At 38.0% G+C, this 16,588-nt stretch overlaps 1 protein-coding gene across 4 annotated transcripts in view; it reads left to right on the top strand.

The window, feature by feature from the left end:
* The window catches only part of CTNNA3 (catenin alpha 3), a 1,445,036-nt gene that overhangs the window by 37,726 nt on the left and 1,390,722 nt on the right, over positions 1 to 16,588 (top strand). The window lies entirely within an intron of this gene.

Below are 16,588 nucleotides of genomic sequence, written 5' to 3'. Positions count from 1 at the left end.
AAAAGCACCTATTTAAGGAATTCTGTGGTAAAGTCTTTTATAAAGTGAACAATCCTTTGTTAATATGCATAATGATTCTCTGACTTATTTATTATGTAAGTCCATCTTCTATTTATTGGATTTTCTTAAGGCAGAACTGGAAGAAACACATATGACAGTAGTGTGGATTTATTTGTCCTTAACCCAAAATTTGTCAGGAAATTCCCTGTTAGGCTTATCTTACATCTTACTGTCTAAGACAAATTGTCTCCCCCTTTTTTTAAGGTTGTGAAGCGTTCAAGAGTTTCTTGGGTGAGAAGCTATACTGACTTTACCTTTGATAATTTAAAACTGTTCTGCTTCTCTTTGTGAGGTGGATGGTGGGGAGGGCAGTAGCTCTGAACACAGACCGTGTACACGTTGTAATTAGCACAAGTAGATGTATGTTACTGGAAGGACAACTCAAAATACATATGTCTTGGTAGCTTAGTCATGAACTTCGGCAGTCTTAATGGCACTAATACCTGGTATGAAATTGATACAGATGACTATGGCGTTGTCATTAAAGTCTCTATCTTAGTGACCCACTGAATGGTCTCATGTTAAAAAGAAATGAAAAAACTTATTTATTGTTTTTCTGATAAAGTTCACTGAAAAAACTGGAAACGCAAAACAAAACAAAAACATATGAAAAAGAAACACTCACAATTTTATCCCCAAGAAGTTAACACTAATGTTTTGATGAATTTACTTACAGTACGGTAAAATTATGGATGATTTTAATCTCCTTAGTACTTTATAACATTAAAGAGAATATATTTACGTCTTATATATATAAAGTATATATGTAAACAAGGCAGAGAACTGTATATGTAGGTTTTATCTTGCTCTTTCATTTAAATGATATTTTGATAATTTCCAATTCTTTGTAAACATGATTTAATAAAACTGCTGTTTAATTATCCATAGTTTTTTTTAAAGTAGCCTCTCATTTTTGGACATTTAGCTTGTTTCTAGTTTTTACTATTATAAATAATGCTGCCTTGAATATCTTTGTATATAATTTTTTGTATTAGTTTGAATTGTTATGTTAGGATTAATTACTAACTGTAAAAATAAGTGACCGAGATAGAATTCTTATGCTTTTTCAAACATATCACCAACTTTTTTGGGGAAAGTATTAAATGAGTTCTCCAAGTCATTTAAGATTTTGTTCCTATGACATTACTGGGTGTGGGATGCGGAAATAGCCTTCATGGTGGAGATGGCTGGTAAGGGCAGGTATGTTAATGCCACTATATAATCCTCACTTGTTCCACAACAGTGGAACATTACAGTTGGCCACTTAAGATGAGCTAGTAACAAAGGCTGCTGACATATTGCTTATGAATAGAGAAACTGCTGTTCACAGTTTGTGTATATTTTCTGGAATGTTTAAAAACTGTTATAATAATTTATAAACTTTTATTGAGACCACCTAGAAAATTAAAAGGGTGAAAATGACCTGAAGTAATTTTATTTGATTGGAAAGGAATTTAACTCTTTAAAAAAGTGTGATAATGTTAATTTTAGAGGACTTTTAATATGGTGTCTGGATTCAGATTTTGTATGATCTGTAAAAAGATGAGTCAGGGAAAGAGAAATCAGTATGTATTATATGCCAGATAGTTCTTAGTTATAAGTAAATGTAATTGCTAATTTTATCTTTCTTAAGATTATTGTCAATGTTTTTGAAAATGTTTATTGATTTCATGAAGGTGGTTCTACTTCACCAATATGCCAGGTAGAAAAAAGTTTCTAGAGCTTAGCAATATTCAAGTCAAGTAAAAAATATTAATAATTTATAGAATATTTATTATGTCCAGGAACTATCTCATAAAGGAGAATTCTAGTGCAATAAAATTATTTGGACACATTCTTGATTATCATTATAATGGGATTCTCCTTATTAAAAACCAGTGCATTTCCACTGCACTGTACACCTGAAGCAGAAGCTGATTAATACTGAATGTCAATTATAATTTTATATATATATATATATATATATATATATACAGATAGATAGATATAGAAATAGATATACATACCCCATGTTTCCCTGGAAATAAGACCGGTCTTATAGTAATTTTTACTCCATTAGGGCTTATTTTCAGGGGATGTCTTATTTTTTCATGTACAACAAACTACGTTTATTCAAATACAGTCATGTCATCTTCTTCTGGAACATCGTCATAACGTACTAAATGCGTCCGTCTGGCTGAGATCTTAACTGTGGCTTATTTTCGGGGTATGTCTTATTTTCAGGGAAACACGGTAGTCACAGGATGTGGAGTACAGCATAGGGAATAGAGTCAATGGAATTGTAACAGCTATATACGATGTCAGAGCGGTAGTAGATTGGGAGAGGGGGGTTATTACTTTGTGAGGGGTGTAAATGTCTAACTATTACACTGTTTTGTATACCTGAAACTAAACAAACAGACAAAAAACAAAACAAACAAACAAACAAACAAAAACTGCATTTCAAAGTCAAAGTTATTAATTTAAAATAAATGACCTGGGGTGGACAGGTGGCTCAGTTGGTTAGAGTGTGAGCTCTGGGCAATGGGGCTGCCAGTTCGATTCCAACATGGGCTGCAACTTGAATGAAGTCAATGAGCTGCCACTCAGCTCCTGGGTGGCCAGATGGCTCAGTTGGTTGGAGCGCAGGCTCTTAACCACCTGGAGCTGAGCTGCACCCTCCACAACTAAGATTGAAAGGACAGCAACTTGACTTGGAAATATCCTGGAAGTACATGCTGCTCCCCAATAAAGTCCTGTTCCGCTTCCCCAATAAAAATCTTAAAAAAAATGACCTTTTTGGATTTGATGCATAACCTTCTTATATCTATTACTTTGATCATATATCACATATCAGTATAAGTAAAAAAATCCCATTAAATTATATTAAAGGTGTTTTTTTTATAGAATAACTTCACATTAAACATCTCATTCTTCTTTTTTTCAAAAAGTGTTTAATTTGAAATAGTTACATGGTTTATTTTAAGTGTGTAATATAGTCTCTGATTATATTTGAAAACATTCCAAAAGAAGTTCATGATCTTTAAGTTCATAGTGCCATCCGATAGTTATCAATTTAGTAGCCCCATTAAAAAAATTCTCACCTTTTCTCATTATTTATCTTCATGTTATATTCCTTTGCTTTCAAGTTTCCACAGACATTACTTACCACTTCTGTGTGTAATTCAAAGTAAAAATTACATTTTAATTTTTGGAGTAATTGATTATAGATATATTTTGTCGCTTAGACTTCTAAATTCATTTATTCGTAAATCTTATTCTGCTCTCTTTGTAGTTACCAGAGTCTTCCCCACCAAACTTGATTTATCTTTAATCTTTTTTTTTTTTCCTAGGCATAGGTATATCACTAGGTCATTTTGCAGGGATGTTCATCCTGGGATATATTTCAATCATTCGCTTTCATTTTCTCTATGTGATAATTTACACAGTTGCATCCTTCTGTAATAAATTCCTCCAATGGATCAGAAATAACTTTTTCTCAGCAATTGCATTTTTATCATTGCAACTGTAGGCATATGCACTTTATCACTTTCAAGATCCAAGTTTGTCAATGCAGTGCAGAAAGTCTATTTATGCAGAATTGCAATGAAAAGAATTTATATCTCTATGTTGTACACTCTCTGAAGGGGATATAAACTGTTAGATCATGCTGTAGTCATTACATAACAGAAACATCTATAATCTTATTTGCCACAAAATATAATTTGTTATGTGTCAGACTGTTGAATGTAAGCTAAAAGAATTGACTTACCCAAAAATCTTTAAGATAAAAGCAATAACAATTGCCTTATGATGTGTTATCTCCTATAAAGTTTTTTTTCAACAAAGGTTCAAATGTATTTTCTGATGTGAATATATTCCATGTTTTCAAGAGGTAAATACAGAGTTATATCAATCGTATTAAACATTATTCCTCTGGCTCTCACCCCTAACACTTGTAGGACCTCTTGGCCCTTTCCCAGTTTCTACTTCCGTAGTGTCTCCCATTTATTTCTGGGAGTCTCTTGAGGATGGGTTTTTATTTACTCCATAATACTTATTGGGTCTAGTTTAAGAATATCTGCTAACCCTTTTATCAGTCAGCATAAGCTAGGTTGTGCTGTGATAAGAAGACAACCCCCAAATCTCTGAGTCTTAACAAAAGTTAATTTCCTTCTAAAGTTACATGTCCAATGTGAGTTGGCTTGGGATGGGGGGATGTCTCTACTTAGTACAGGCACTCAGCGACCCAGGCTAACTGAGACTCTATCTTAACATTTACTTCCACTGTTGTCATAACAGGGGAAGAGAACATAACTGCAAGAAGCCTATGAGGCAATCTGGAATGAGAGCTCTGCCTCTTGCAGATGACAGTGAATTAGTCCTATCACCATCCTCTTTGGGAAATTGACTACATACTGAGAGTTAAGCGGTTAGTAACTACAGTTAGACAGTTATATCATGTGCAAAGCTAAAAGACACACAGAAAGAAATAGAAAATGTGGAAGAATGAAGCAGTTTTCAAATTCGAGTTGACAAATTTCTGCTGTTGAGGGACAAAGAAGTTAACTAGTTACTAAGATTTTGATGGATTCTTCCAACTACCAAACCACATTCTAGGCTCAGAATTATACACTAGCCTCTGTGGGGTCTTGCTGTTTCCAGTTCCTTGAGTACTGGCCATGTAGGCCAGATGCTTTTCTTTCTTATGTAATCTGATTCCCTGGCCTCCTACCCCCACATCGGTGGTTGAGAGTTCAAAAGAAGTTCCATTAGCAGCAGTAGTCCAGGGTTCCTATAATTGCCTTATTATTTAATGCTAGAATGAAGATTTTCCTGTAAAGTCTCTCTTCTGCTCTTCCCTTGTCTCCAGATTTTCAAGTCTCTGAAGTATGACTTACCTGTGTTGTGTTCCCAAACCAGTCTATCTGCCTTCATCTTATTGGCTTCATCTTATCGACAGTGGATAGTAACTGCCAATGATGCCCATTGTGAGACTGGGAATGGATATGCCACGGTAGCCATATCTCAATGCCTCCAAAGCTGTGGTGGCATCAAGGTGGTGAAATGGCACTAAGCTTCTACAAAAGAGGGTAGAATGCCTCTTTTCCCAACTGCGCTTCACTCCATCACATGGGCTCCAGTGAAAGAATGCTTGCACTTCGAGTTACACAAAATTGCTTAAGAAAACAACTCCTTTTACCTTCTTTGCGAATCACTCCCCTCTCCTTGTTAGAATCAAGCTCAGTCCAAGTAACTGGATGGTGAACAGTTAATCCTTACTCCTCTAAGCACCGTGTTTTTCTTTCCTCTCTGGCTCCCATGCAGAAACTCTCTGCCATACTCTACTCTCAACATAATTTCTTTCTCCTATCTTTCAGTCAAGAGGGAATAAAAAGCAATCATGCATATTTAGATATCAAAATAGATGCCTAGATGCCCAAAGAGTTCACTTGCCACTGTCCTATAGACGGATCTGATTGACTTCCAGGTAGCAGGAGAGGACATGATTTGGCTTCTTAGCCTCCTACAATGTAACTTCCTTAGTTTCTTTTAGAAAAGAATTCAAGTTTCATTTATGGTTGTTTTCTGTCATTTCTATAGGTCATTTTGAATGAGCATGATGCCATTTACTTATGCCATTTACTTTCTTGGTTTTATCTCCAAGCTTCTTTTTTTGTAGCCTTGCTGATTATTCTATTACTAGAATCTGTATCAGAATTAATATTGAAGGTTCCAAGGAAATTTCAAAGTCAAGTCTGCATACATATAGTGTTCTTATAGATTATAAGTAAACATTGGAGTTTTCACTATAACCTTAACAGTAACCTTAAAAGTTAGTAAATTAAATGTCTTTTAAACACTTAAAGGCTCAAGGCTTAATAGGGCATAACGATGTTATTTTTATGGTAGGATGAAGAAATAAACTTAATTCTGCCTCAGTAATGTTTTAAAGCTTAAGGTGATTCAGTATAGTTGAATTGATTCTAATAAAGTGATTTTTCTATTTCGGCATTCGTTTATGGCCAGAAAACTGCTCCCGTGGGAAAATTGTTAGGCTATAGTCTTCCTTGAGAAACAAATAGTTGAGAAAAAGGAAGCCACTCTTTAAATGAAAATAACGATAAGAAAGCTAGTAGCTAATTGATTAAAATATCATGAGGCCAGCTAGACTGTGCATGGTCGAGCTTCCGAGGGGTGTCCCCACCACCAGAACCTGCAAGCTTTGAGATCAGCTGTGGGCAGACGTCAGTCTTCACCTCTTCTCAGCTTGCGTCCTACGCCTTTTATTCTGTCAGACTCTGATTTTCTTCTTACTCATTCCAGTATGGCTGCTCTGTTGTTCTGGGTTCCCTGACCATCCCCAGCCACTCCACTGCTGTTAGTACTTTACTGTTCAGTCACAGTCCATCTTTTCCTCCGCAAATTCAGAATAATCCCACAGACACCCACTTTTACCTTTGCTGTGGAATAAGATCTTTCTCTTATAAACTGATTCCATAGGCAGCCAGGTGGTGCAGATTGATAAATCCAGAGCCACTTGGCCTTTATGTGGAAAATGCTAGATTGAAGGGAGCAATTGAAGGGAGCTGTCTGAAAGGATAGAAGAAGTCCATACCTCCCCAGATGTGGTCATTTTTAGTCCTTCACACGTGATTCTACCCTTCATAGTACACCCTGGGCTATTTCAGAACACCCAGCTTGTCTCAGGAGATACTGCTGCAGCTTGACAACTTCATGACTCTAGACCATTGGTCAGAAAACATTTTTTGTATAGGTCCAGATAATAAATGGTTTCATCTTTGACAGCTATAGGGTCTCTGCTGCAACTGCTCTGCTGTTGTAGTTTGGAAGCAACCATATACAATATGTCAACAAATGAATGTGGCTGTGTTCCAATAAAACTTTATTTACAAGAACGGGCAAGAGGTCAGATTTGGTCCTGGGTACTTAATTTGCAGTCCCCTGCTCTAGACTGTTCATTTTCTCATGGAGATACTCTGCACTCACTGGTTAAGGAAGGGTAAGAATGGGCACTGTCTGACACACAGTCGGGAGCCCCCTGTGAGATAAATTATAATGGAATATTTTGTGGCCAAGCCCTGTGAGAGACACAAAAGCCTCATTTGGGGGGAGAGTGATAACTAGGCAATTCAGAAAATTCCTGTTACTGTTGAGATCCTGTTAGCCCAGTCAGTTTCAACTCTGGCTGCGCGAAAGTCACTTGGGCAGCTTAAAAAAATGCTGATGCCCAGACCACACAGGAAACCAATTAAGTCAGAATCTTTGGGACTAGGAACAGGTCTTAATTTTAAACTCCTCCCCCCTAGGTGATTACAACATGGGAACTACTGTGTTGGCGTTACATCAGCCAGTAGTGAGCATAGTTATGCCTCTTCTCCAAAGGCTTGACCTAAAATGGTGCCCGTTCTATGACTTTTTAATGGGATTGGGCAGTACCCATCCAGAATAAATTTATAAGGAATTTCTGGGGTAACCTCCAGCATCAACTGTCTGGAACAGTTAGTTCTCCGAGGTCCCAGGAGCACTATTAGCAGCACATCTAGGAAAACCACTGCAGCTGAGAGATCTTGGTCTATGTTCTGCAGCTCTGCCTTACCCAGCAATCTACTAATGTATGGATTAGGTTACAGTGGACTGAAGAGGTCTGGGTACCCGTGGTATGATACTGTGACTTATAAGACATATATATTTGGTCATTCAAATGATCAAATATATGTTTTTCATATATATTTGATCTTCATCCCCAATTCCTGTTTCACTGCTCCCAAAAACCCTTGGAATTTCTTGCATTTGTGAGTAATAAAGGTGTTTTTTGTTATAGTAATAAGGTGACTTTTGGAAAGCATCCAAGGATGGGTATGGTTGTGGTTGGAGGGTTGGGACTTTCAGACCCATGCTCTGACCTCTGGGGAAGGGAGAAAGGCTGGAGGTTGAGTTCAATCACCAGTGGCTAATGATTTAATCAACCATGCCTGTGTGATGAAGCCTCCATAAAAACCCAAAAGGGTGGGGCAGGAGAGCTTCCGGTTTGGTGAATGCTGGGAGAATGGCGTGCTCAGAGAGGGCATGGAAGCTCCGACATACCCAGCCCTATGCATCTCTATCATCTGGCTCTTCCTGAATTATATTCTTTTGTAATAAACCAGTGATGCAGTAAGTAAAATGTTTCTCTGAGTTTTGTGAGCTGCTTTAGCAAATTAATCAAAGCCAAGAAGGGAGTTGTTGGGAACCTATGATTTATAGCCAGTTAATCAGAAGCACAGGTTACCTCGGCTAGCAACTGAAGGTGTGGGGGAAGTCTTGTAGGACTGAACCATTTACTTGTGGAATCTGATGCTATCTCAGGGTAGATAGTGTCAGAATTGAGTTGAATTGTAGTACTTTCAGCTGGTGACCCAAGAATTGCTTGATGGTGTGGGACTCCCATCCTCCTGAACACACAATTGAAATTGGGTCCGGGAACCTAATTCATATGGCATCCTTGGTTTTGGTGGACTTTGCTTGAGGTGGAGGAAGTGGTAGTGAAGGAAGAGATTCATAATACAGGCAACCCCCATATAATATGGTTGTTAAGTTCCTAAAAAATATTGTTATGCGAATCTGTGTTACACGAAACAAAGAACTGGTACAAAAAAGGGGGTTAGTTTCCAAAAATTAAAAAAACATACTATTATATTTTTATAATTAAGAGAAATATCTTTATTAAAGCAATTTTCATCAAAAGTATAACATATTAATATGTATTAAATAATGTTTTCTTCGTCATCACTACTGAGAACCATTAAGCGAGGGCCTTTTCTTTTTGACAAGATATCTTCTTCCTCTGAACTTAATACTCCATGAACAAAATGGATTTAAAATTCTAATAAATTTTAAAATTCTGCAGTCAAATCTGTTATGACATCCACACTCGAATGAAAAATTTTGAATGAGATATCTTTTGCTCTTAAAAGGTTTTATTACAGTCCGTGTTGTTTGGAGATTTCTTTAATTTCAAATGACATATCTTTTGCTCTTAAAAGCTTTTATTATGCTCCATGTTGTTCGGGGATTTCTCTAATTCTTAAATCATGTTAGAGTGAAACTGTGTTCTAGGCTGCCGTGTTGTACGAGGAATTCCCCCAATTCTCAAACCGTTTTAGAGCGAAACCGTGTTATAGAAGTGCTGTGTTATACGGGGGTTACCTGTATACAAGTCTGACGTTATGATGTGGTATTACATCACATGAAGGAGTTTACATTTACAATCACCTGCACCAGTGCTTCTCAACTTGAGCTGTACAAGGCATCACTTGAGGAACTTATAAACTTCAGGTCAAAGCTAAGGCCGATTAAATCAGAATTTCTAGAGTAGGACCTCATCAACAGTATTTTTAAAAAGCCTCCCAGGTGATTCTATTGTACAGCCACAGGATGAGGACCTTGCTGCCACAAACGTGTTGTCTAAGAACTGACAGCCTTGGGTTCATTTGGAAACTCCTAAAAAAATGCAAACCCTTAGGTGCCACCCCAGACCAACTGAATCAAAATCTATGGTGTAATAATATTCCAGGTGATTTGTATCACATTAATGTTTGAGAAGCAAAGGTGTAGGAGACTACACATTTCAACTTTTAATTTCCAACCTTGTGTAGTCAGAGTTGAAAACCACTGCCCTTTAGCTACCTGATGGTGCCTTAGTGGTGAAGTCACCAGGAATTTCCCAACTGATACTCAGATTGTGTGCTGCGATTGGGTCCTTGAAGGGGCTGCCCATGGGTAACCATCCTGTTGTGCGGGACCTGTGCATTTCTTCTGAAGAGGTTCTGCCTCTCCCACACCCTAACTTAGGCCTAGCCACCCCGACTTCTTTTCCTTCCCTCTTCAAGCCTGTGGAGTCTTACATCAAGTAATTCTTGTGTTCCCAGCAATGGCTTTGGGCTACCAGGAAGCATGACATGAGAAAAGAGCAGATTTTCAAGAGCTAGTGTTTCTTTTTTAGGATGTTTGGAACTAGGACACAGTTTGTTACAAACTAGACATAATTTTTGACTCTGGGAAAGTAACTTAACCTTTTTATAGCAGAATTTGGAGATACACGATATCATAGTACTGAATGCTCTACATATTAAGGCTTAAAAAATGTGGTTTGTAGTTTTCAGATATGTGTCTTCTCTTAGGAAACGATTTGCATTCTCAACCCTGATTTGCAAGACATCATATTTCTTCAATTTAGACACATTTTCCCACATTCGCCACCTTACATTTTTTAACATTTCTGAAATTAGGATACATCTTACAATGGATATAAACATTTAATATAGTTGTCCTTTTTGATTCTTGTGGGGAACCACAAATTTACCTACAGTACAGTTTAGCTCCTTTATCTTCCATAAATAGTCTGATCTTCCTCATAAGCTCCCAGCTCCTGGGAACTGGGATAAATGCCTTTTATTTCAGCCAATAAGATTGGTAACTGGTGTGATTCAGCAGTGTAAATACTCCCTTTTGGTAACTACTCAGTTTCTTTCGATAAAATGACCAGAAACCTGTGGTTGGAGTGGGGATGTTGCTTATATTCTCCTGGGATGCTTTATACTCACCGGGGCCTTCAGACCCCAACCTTTCAGCTACATGCTCCATCAGGTGCCTGGCATTTTCTGTTCACCTCACAGCTTCAGCTGCAGGATCACCTTGCTCTTCACCATGGTGGGCTTAGGGCAGGCCCACCAGTCCTCAACACAGTCACGTTTTGATTAGCTTTTAGGATATCTAGGATGGTCTGGGTCTTATCTATTCTTCGTTCCCACGTGGCTTGGGCAAGAGTGGCTTGGGAAAGCTAAGCTGGCCTTCTCTGTCTCATTACCCTGTGATGCCAAGATTTCACTGTGCCCACCCAAAGATTGCACAAGGAAGCTCATGAGCAGTTTTTTCGAGTCCCAAAGATAAGTGAAACCGAAGTCCTTTTGCTTCCAGTGTCTTCTCTCAATCATGGTAACACAGATCCTTAATTGGGGTGAAGCTCAGCAAGGAGAAATAAGGACATGTATCTTGCATGTATCTTTCTTACCTGTCAGCAGCTTCTTCCAATAGTCAGTTGGGCTAGGTGAGGAGAGCTTCCTTACTTCTTTTTCCTATATGACCAGATTTTTTTTTTTTTTTATCAAACTGTATGATCCAGTCTATAAGATATAATTTTCACTAAATGGGAACTAAAAGAATCTAGAAAACAAGCTGCTCTTTTTCTAATGGCTTTCGTAACTGCTTTTGCTTAAGACTTCAAGAAAGCCAGCTTTGAAACTCAAAGATGATCAATGGTATCTTTGAGTTTCAAAGCTCGTCTTCTCCTTTCCTGGCCTCATGGCTCAGCCTTGGATCTAGAAGGGTCAATATTGACTAAATATTGTAAACACTTGCATTCTGAAAGGTGGTTAAATTGATGGTATATGTTATAGTTGATGGTGTTTTAGAATTAGGGCACTATGGTAATATCCTGATGTTGTGAAGGAGGGACTTCAGGACATCAAAGGTCAAACACTAGCACAGAGGATTCAAGATGGTGACTGATGTATAATTTTCACCAATAAATGAGGCAAAAATGTCTTTGTTGATTTAGACAAATTCCTGACAAATGAGGTGGATACAACCTAATCAATTTTAAACTGAGCATCAATATTTAATCCCTGATGGGCTGTACTCAAAGCATGTTTGTGTTGCTCTAAGGTCTTGACAATAGAGCCCTACAAATCTAATCACTATCTCCTGTCATCTTTCTTGCTTAACATCTGTCTTATTCATAAATAATGAGCAGATGATTATGTGTATTTTCCCTGGACATCTTTAATAAGAAGGAGTTTTGTGTTAGAAGACAAAAGGAAAAAAATCTAATGGTTTAGGGTAGATGGGAAGGGGAAATCTGGCAACAGATAGTGGGGGTAAATGGTGGATAAAACTTTACAAGTTTGTGTTGACAAGACATGTTGGCATACTTTATTCAATTTTATAGTTGATAGGGTTGTAAATGGTTATTAAACAAAGTTGGAACATGCAATTAGTGGTCATCATCATATCCCACCATCAATCACTGCTGGATGTGGAATGCTGGGTTGGATGGACCCAGGGACCATGTGACCATGTAAGGTCAGCCCATTATTTTAGGGCCAGCTTTGGCCTCATTGGATTTTTCACTACTTATTTTGTTTCTTTCAAGTAGTCAGTGGTTATTGATGGAAAAGAATTGTCCTTTGGCTTTTTCTTGCTCAGCACTTCTTTGAATCAGTGCTCTACTATAAACTATTGCTTATTGATTCACCAGAATGATGAATGCTTGATTTAGGTATAAATAGCAGCATGAATATAGTTTTCTTTAGTTTGTTTAATTCAGTATCTTGATAATTTTTCACCATTTTTTGGGGAAAATTTGTAGAGAAGTAGTCTGTAGGACTAACATTGCATTGTTTACTGAAGACTGAATTTGTCTCTGAGCTATTGCTCTGTGTAAAACGAGCATCTTTCTAAATAATAATTACATTTGAAATAGCAAAAGCCACATATCCTAGGATGAATAGGTTCATGGTCGGGTTTCCTGAGAAATAATACCTCTAAGTGTTGGGGTGCCCAAAGCTCAGTTCTGTAACTTCTCTAGCTATATATTGTTTTTAGGAGCTCTCATACAGTCTCATGATATCAATAAAACAAATACTATTTTCAGATATCTTTGAAATTATAATAAGACCAGCAAAACCATTGGTATGTGAATAATTAAAATGAACATGTAAGCTATAAGAAACTTATCTCCAGAATTTACCTCTCTCAGCTCCATAATTGTATACTAGTCTCCAATTTAGCAACTCTAATATGCAAACTTAACATGCCTAAGGCTCAACTCTTGATTCCCCTTCCTCCTCATATCTCCTTAAGTAAATATTGCCTTCATACACCCTGCTGCTCAGACCAGATGCGACGGAGACTTTTGACCCGCTATTTCTTTCATAACTTACCCAATCTATCAGCAAACCCTGTTGACTTACTTTAGAATACCTGAATTCCGCCACTTTCTAAAAGCTGTATAAAATGTAAAAATTTATTTTATCTTTCAGATAATAAGGTTTCCTATAAATTCCAGAACAAATTAGCTGTTTTAGACAAGTTTTTGGGAGTCTGAAGGGGTGAAGAGGAAAAGAGGAAATTTTTCATGCAGACATATACTCATACATATACAACTGTGCCCTGGTTTAAATTCCATTAGAGCTTATACATAAATACCTTTTCCCCTCACATATTTTATTATTTTTTAAAGATTTTTTATTAAAAATATAGCTAACATATAATGTTATATTAGTTTCAGGGGCATACCATAGTTATTCAACATTTATATACCTAAAGAAGTAAGTGATCACCATAAGTCCAGAATCTGTCTGATACTGTATTATGGTATTATAGTATTAATGACTGTATTCCCTATGCTGTACATTACATCCCCATGACTTATTTGTTTTATACCTGGAAATTTGAACCTCTATTCCCCTTCACCTTCCCCCCCTTTAAAATTTTTCAATTACAGTCGACATTCTCTATTATTTTATATTAATTTCATGTATATAACATAGTGGTTACACATTTATGTAATTTAAGAAATGATCCTCCTGGCTAGTCTAGTACTCACCTGGAAAGATTACTATATTATTGACTATAGTCTCTATGCTGTACTTTGCATCCCCATGACTATTTTGTTAACTACCAGTTTGTACTTCTTTTTCTTTTTTTTTTTTTTTTGACTTTTTTCCCCCCCAAGTCAAGTTGTTGTCCTTTCAATCTTAGTTGTGGAGGGTGCTGTACAGCTTCAAGTTGTTATCCTTTGAGTCTTAGTTGTGGAGGGTGCAGCTCAGCTCCAGGTCCAGTTGCTGTTGCTGTTGCTAGTTGCAGGGGGCGCAGCCCACCATCCCTTGTGGGACTCGAGGAATCGAACTGGCAACCTTGTGGTTGAGAGGACACACTCCAACCAACTGAGCCATCCGAAAGGCAGCTCAACTCAAGGTGCCGTGTTCAATCTTAGTTGCAGGGGGCAGAGCCACCCATCCCTTCTAGGACTTGAGGAGTTGAACCGGCAACCTTGTGGTTGAGAGCCCCCTGGTCCATGTGGGAATTGAACCGGCAGCCTTCAGAATTAAGAGCATGGAGTTCCAACCGCCTGAGCCACCGGGCTGGCCCCCAGTTTGTACTTCTTAATCCCTTCACCTTTTTCACACTGTCCCCAACCCCCTCCCATTTATCACCCCAACAAATCTAGTACCCATTTAACACCATCCACAGGTATTACAATATTATTGACTATATTCCTTATGCTATATCCTCCATCCCCATAACTACTTGGTAACAACCAATTTATATTTTTTAATCCCTTCCCCTTTTTTCACCCACACCCCTGAACCCCCTCTCATCTGGCAACCTTCAACTGTATCTATGACTTTGTTTCTGTTTTGTTTGTTTATTTTGTTCTTAGATTTCACATATAAGTGAAATCACACTGTATATCTCTTTCTCTGTCTGATATACTCCGCTCAGCACAACACCCTCCAGGTCCATCCATGCTGCCGCAGATGGCAGGAACCCATTCTCTTCCATGGCCGAGCAACAGTCCATTTTATATATGTACCACCTCCTCTTTATCCATTCTTCCATCGATGGACACCCAGCTGCCTCCACATCTTGGCCATTGTAAACAACGCTCAATGAACATATGGATGCACATGTCCCTTTGGAGTAGCGTTTTGGGTTTCTTTGGATAAATACCCAGAAGTGGGATTACTGGGTTCTAGTTTATCAAGAGCTAGATACAGAGTTTAAAACAATGGTTATAAGGATACTCAAGGAACTTAGTGAGAACTTCAACAGAAAGATAGCAAGCAAAATAAGGACATAGAATCCATAAGAGAGAATCAGTCAGAAGTGAAGAATACAATAACTGACATGAAGAATGCATAGAGGGAATCACCAGCAGACTAGATGAAACAGTGGCTTCCGATCACAAGAATAGAATTGAGAGTGTTAGTGGTGATTTACAAGGCTGCATGATTTGTGCCTAGATACCAGCCTGACCTGATCTCCTCACTCCGCAGTAGGTGTACTGGCCTTCCTGGTCCTTTTGGAGCACACCCATCAAGCCCCCGTGTGAGAGACTGTACATGCTATTCCCCTTGTTCGGAATATTTCCCCTACATGTTCAAATGTCCTACTCCTCTACTTCTTTGGGGTTTTTGTTACCCAATCAGAGATGCCTTCCTGGATACCAAATCTGAAGTAGCCCTTCCCTGTCATTCATCTATTCCCTCACCCTTCTTTACTCTCCTCATAGTGCATATTAATACCTGCTATTGTGTTATACAACTACTTATGTATGCGTTTATTCTTTGTCTCCCCTCAGTAGAATGAGGCTTACTGCCATATCCTCCCGGCACAGTGCAAGTGCTCCATCTATATTTGTTGAATAAACGAATGGTGAAGTCCAATATTAGTTTTTTGTTTCTGGGTGGTTAAGTAGCTACATAAAAACTGGAAGAAACTAATATTTGACATTAATTTCAGCGTGTGGCCTTTTCCAAGTTGTGTTTGCATTCATTTTTTCCCCCCATGAATACGTGTACTTCCTGGATTGGAACATTTAGCTACAGCTGTTAGTGTTTGTCATGTAAATCTCTTTGCTTTGTTATGCCATCTGCGTGGCCCAGAGGGATGGTAGAATTGGGGAGGGATGTACTTGTACTTCATTATTGTCCCTCAATAGCTCCAATGTAACAGCTCATATTAGCCGTGGTTGTTAATCTAATAAATACACAAAACCCTAAATTATATTAAAAAAAATGATGGTTGTTTTATACTTTTTGTGTCATTTGTGGTGAGGATTGTTACAGGCTGAATTATGTCCCCACCCGCCATTCATGTGTTGGAGCCCTAGCCTTCAGTATCTCAGAATGTGACAGTAATTTGAAAGTAGGGACTTTAAAGAGGTAATTGAGTTAAAATGGAGTCATTAGGGTGGACCCTAATCCAAAATGACTGGTGTTCTTATAAGAGGAGATTAAGACATAGAGAGATCAGGGATGTGTGCACACAGTGAAAAGACTATGTCAGAAAGAGAAAGTGATTACCTGCAAGCTAGTGAACGAGTCCTCAGGTCCTGCTGACACCTTGATCTTGGACTTCTAGCCTCCAGAACTATGAGAAAATGAATTTCTGTGGGTTAAGCCACCTACTCTATGGCATTTACGGCAACCCTAATACATGGGTTAAAAAATGAAAATCAGCAATAAAAATTGTGTGCCTGCTCTTTTAATTTATAGTTTGAAAATGAACTATGTAACTAACAAGACTGAATATAAATATATACTTGATTCTAGATCGCTTTGAACTGATCAGGCCATAAGCTATGTGAATGGAGACTTGTTTATTCAGAATGTGTAAAAATTTGCTTTTTCCATCATCTGGACATGGGAAGTGATGGGATCTCTCGCATTAAGGACTTCCTTTTGATGAAAACTACCATGTA

Source organism: Rhinolophus sinicus, chromosome 15 (genome assembly GCF_057876585.1).
Source record: "Rhinolophus sinicus isolate RSI-liver-muscle chromosome 15, RSI-T2T, whole genome shotgun sequence".
Classification (NCBI taxonomy): Eukaryota; Metazoa; Chordata; class Mammalia; order Chiroptera; family Rhinolophidae; genus Rhinolophus; species Rhinolophus sinicus.
The sequence above is the reverse complement of the archived record's forward strand: the minus strand, read 5'-3'. Positions and strand labels throughout refer to the sequence as shown.